The following is a 4,774-nucleotide window of genomic DNA, read 5'->3' as shown; positions in this document are numbered from 1 at the left end:
GAGGACAGACCACCAGTGGGTATGCTGGAAATGCGATGACATAGTCATTAAAGTGGAAGCCAATAGATTTAACCTGGTTACCACACAGTTAGACGAATGTTTTTTTCTAACTTTCAAAGAACTGGACTGTATTTGCTGCTGTTCCTTCTACTCTACCATGGCTACTATTACTAGAAGAGAAATCAGGTCTAGGCTGTCTAGGCTGTCTAGATTGGACTTCGCTGTGACTCATAGCAGTGTTACATTTTGTGTCAGTGCTGCCCTTTGTAAGTAGTATTTCAGTTCATAAAGAGAATGATGCAAAGTTCTTAACCACCGGTTTTCTTATTGCTACACCAGTAACATGGTACCACAACACAGTGAAGCTAGAATACATTCATCCCTAATGACCCTCTTTTCCAGCAGAGTGTATAGCTCGACTTTTTTCAAGCAAACAGGCTCATTTTAATTAGGAGAAGACCAGTGAGTTGAGGGATAGACAAGGCAGAATTTGACATTACATTTAAAACCAAGAGTGCATTTGTAGCTTATAAAGTCATAATGCTTAAAGTATAAAGATTTGCAATCTTTAAATACTAGAAGCCAGATGATATGCTGCCTTGTTCCCACCCACTGGACAAATAACTCCCTGGATTCTGATTCATGAAAAGCAAAACTGTGCTTAATGTTTTTAAGGTATTAAATTGTATTGTCACATTTTTCAATAGATACCTGAGTAAAACTAGAGTGAAGGAACGTCTAGAGTTCTAAGTTTCTGTTGATTAATATCTGCTTACACTTCTTCTCTCTGCTGCTGTCATATTGACCAAATGTGCTATTTTAAATTAAATTTCCTGATATGAAAGTATATTACTATCTGCACTGAAGAAATAGGATTGTCTCAAAGCCATTTATTGTATTCAATTGTGTGCAACTGCAAATGCTTTTAGGAATTACGGGAAATGCACTCCTGGTTAAAATGGAAACATCTTTGCTGCCACTGTTGACTTACAAATCAAAATAAACTCAATAAAGACTATATTAAAACAGTAAAAAATGAGATTAGTAGTTGATGGATGAGTACCAAACCCTGAATTTCTCACTCAGCTATTGCCAAACCTCCTTTTGAAACTGTCTACTGTCCCACGTGAATCCAAGGGTGCTGAAGTTCAGCAGAGGCTGACTTTAGGCGCTTCTCTTCCTGCCTCTGCTAAAGTACCATACTATGAATTCCAGCTGCAAAGCAGGGTGACTGGAGGTTAAAGAGCTTCATACAAGCTGCCATCTGAAAGAGACGAGCCCCTACATCCTCACAGGAGCTCAGATGACTTGTCTGAAACAGGCACGAATGTCTACAAAGACTGTGCAACATCTGTAGTAGGGAACAGCTCTAGCAGAGTGAGAATCAGAATCCCAATTTTGTGCTTATGACACATTGCAGAGAGCATAGTTGCTGCCAGGGCCAGGAACTCTATCATGAATCTCATGAATTTAAACCAGAAGAGAAGATTAATATTCCTTTTTTATTTTTTCCAGCAGAATTGATTTTAGGCCAGCAAAACTGCTGCTTTGCTGCTTCTGTTTTACTCTATTGCATAATTTAGCATTTCAAAAGTACTGCAGAATGATGATGAAGACTGAATTCTAAAGAACAATTCCTGCATGATCTGCAGCTAAGCATGTTATCGACTCTCCCAGCTGTCAGTAACTCTACACTGAGCTTGCAAAAAAGTGTGCTAATGTTGTTGTTGTTTTTTTTAATATTATTATTTGTTAAGATCTTTGCATGAATATATAGAGAGGATTTAGATACTTAGGAGATTCACACAGCATGACTTATATCAAGGTGTGTATATCTTGCTTTCATCTATGTAGCTTTATTCATGCGCACTTCCACTAGCCTGTGAAATGATTTGTATGCTCACACATAAATAAGCGGAGGACAGTTTAGTTTGTTCATTGTTTTAGAATTCCTAGACTCACTTTTAAGATGCTATGATGTGAAGTTGGCATTGGAAATTAGACAGCTTTAGAAAACAGGATGCCTGTGTATTTTCCAGAGCAGGGAACTTGCTGTTAGACAATCATCATCACGGCTTGGCTTCACGAATGAAGATCTGGGAAGGGCTTTTCCCACGCTCACTGCAAGCGATGAGTGCACCCTTCGGGGCTGCGCGGTGGATTTTTTAGGTGAGGCGCAGCGTGTGTGGAACTGGCTCCACCCTTTACACCTGAGGTTCATCTGCCAGGGCCTAGCGAGCTTGGACGGTGACAGCGAAGTCCTCGGGTCACAGGTTTGGTTAGAGTATCCTTCTCTTAGATGATGGAGCCTTACAAGGCTAAACGAGCTCCATCTGCCCGGGTTTGGAGTCAGAGTTGTCCTTCTCCTAGGATGGCTGCCCGAAGGCTAGTGAGCCCATCCTGCCCGTGGACACACTGTGTCTGTCCCTTCAGCTGAGACCTGTCAGGCTTGGGAGACCCCACCGGAGGCACATGCCACCACCAGCATGGCTCTCAACCTCACAAGGGCACGAAAGCTCCCCCACCACAGCAAGGGGGAGCCCGTGAAAGAGTCGCTGCTCTACCTCTGGACATCACAGACCCGGGCATGGGGCAGCCGGGGCCTGCCAAGAACGGGAGCCCTGGAGGGTGTTAGGCAATAGATGGTTTATAAAATGGTAAGAGATTAAATATCTTTATGAATAATCATTTTAACACTTTTTACAGCATGTATTTTTTTCACACAGTGTTAGTCCCTCTCAGCAAACCTTTGCATGCGTGTTGAAGTTTACACTTTGGATGAGCCCATGGATGCTGCTGAGAAGTTCCACACACATGGAAAAGGATCTGCATTTCGGTACTATATTCACACTCATAGCACTACTTGGTGGGTGGCTTAGAAAAAAACAGTGAAACAGCCTCAAACACTAAACCATATCCTGAAAAATCACGGTTTCAAGTACTGCATTCTCATTTAATAAAGAACTCCATTCTATTTATATCTGTTATGTGCAGTTTTATTTTTACTTCAGGTCATGTGTCTCCAAGGATGGTAGAATGTACACCTCAATCATTTTAAGTGAAGTTTCCTCACAGTGAACTTCTGTCAGTCACTGACTTCTGACACAGACTTCAGAGTGTGCCTTCCTAATCTACTACACAAAATATACCTACAGGAAAGGAAGAAGAAATGCTATTAAGTCTTCTAAAATCTACCAGAAAGATATGAAAAGGCTGAGGAATCTTCCTTTCCCAGGACCACACAAGCTCCTCACAAAATCCGTGCTGTGAGGTTCATCTGCTGTGAGAATATATGTAAATGGGAAGTGATCAGTGCCGGGTGCAGTATCAGTCCCTGGCAAGCCAGGTGGGCAGTGCTGGTGAAAGGAGATGCTGGCCTTTCCAGTAAGACAGCTCCATGTGTCCTGCTCCGTGTTGTCAAATGCAGCTCCTGATACTGAAGGACTGGGGCCAAGTGGATTTTAAATGGAATGACAGAGTAAGAGCAGCACCAGTGGCACCAGCTGCATGCAATATGCTGCGGAATTTAAATGTTCACTTCTTAGGCACTTTTTTTGACTCTTCATGAAGATGAAGAACATCTTGCCCACAATTGGAGCAGTATCGTTAATGAATCCTTAAAGTTCCATACAACTTTTCTGTTTCTTATCTATGTTTCCATGACAGTGAAGAAATAATGTATCTCAGCATAAAAGCCAATCTGCAGTAACAACGGGCAGCACCTTTTACACATGGTTTTAAGCACATGTTGTTGAAAGCCCTTTCGTTTTTGTTCTGAGTCATTTTAGAATCACATGTAGTTTCACTTTACAAAAATTGTATTTATTCTTCAGAGTCCAGACACAACCTCCAGACAGCAAGAGACTCTGAAACAGTAATAACACTATCTGTTCCTCAATTAATCTAAGTATTTCTCAAAGATGTCCCGTATCATTATCCTACTCTTTAGCCCAAGACATAAAAACTGAGTTGCTCGTAGTCTCCCAGTAGGAAAATATATGTGTCACTGCAGGAAACGTGGATGGCATTCAACAGATTCATGTTTCTTTGGCTAAAGAAAAGAAGGAACTCCTTTAAATCTTCTTGTAGAGTTATTTTCCACTGTTTTCCCAGGGCAGTTCTACACAATGGAAGTCCTATTTTGCCAATGGATATTATTTTTCAGTTTTAGGTAGTGCACAGATTCTTGAAGGGATCATTGATCAATAGAAATAATATAATAGACAAAATCAGATCATACTATTCACTCTAATGCTAAATGCTAATACATATTACTATTAAACATCGCAACCCACAGAGCTTTTTGACCACAGCTCTTGTGCAGAATCATTTACGATGAAGTCACTGAATCTAGTTACCTTGAATGAATTTCAGCATAACATATACTTCTACCTCACCTTCTATATGTTTCAGTTAATGAACCACACCCAGGTTTGGGTGAAAGAAAACAGTCTTAAGATATACGTACAATCTCAAAATATACATTGAAGAAACAGTAAGGAAAATCTGATCATGAGGCACCGCAACAAATTACAAATAATTTTTCATTCTGGAGGAGTAAGAGTTTATTCCAAAGGTTGCAACACATTTAGTTTTTGCTATCTCTTTTTCATCAGAAGATGAAGCAGATCATGTCTTCTGTGTAGGTACATCCATTAAACAGTTGAGAATGTCTCCCTGATCTGAAACAAACTAAGGTCAATAGACACCTTTTCAACTGACTTCAGTAATGAACATTGTCAAACAATCAATCCTTCCCTGGCAGTTCCTGCTG

The 4,774-nt window shown here is 40.6% G+C and overlaps 1 protein-coding gene across 1 annotated transcript in view; it reads right to left on the bottom strand.

Annotated features, from left to right (window-relative positions):
* The window catches only part of MYCT1 (myc target 1), a 21,573-nt gene that overhangs the window by 16,451 nt on the left and 348 nt on the right, over positions 1–4,774 (bottom strand). The gene's annotated exons all lie outside the window — the stretch shown is intronic.

This window comes from Buceros rhinoceros, unplaced genomic scaffold, assembly GCF_000710305.1.
Source record: "Buceros rhinoceros silvestris isolate BGI_N320 unplaced genomic scaffold, ASM71030v1 scaffold5693, whole genome shotgun sequence".
Classification (NCBI taxonomy): Eukaryota; Metazoa; Chordata; class Aves; order Bucerotiformes; family Bucerotidae; genus Buceros; species Buceros rhinoceros.
This window is presented reverse-complemented; position numbering and strand designations above follow the sequence as displayed.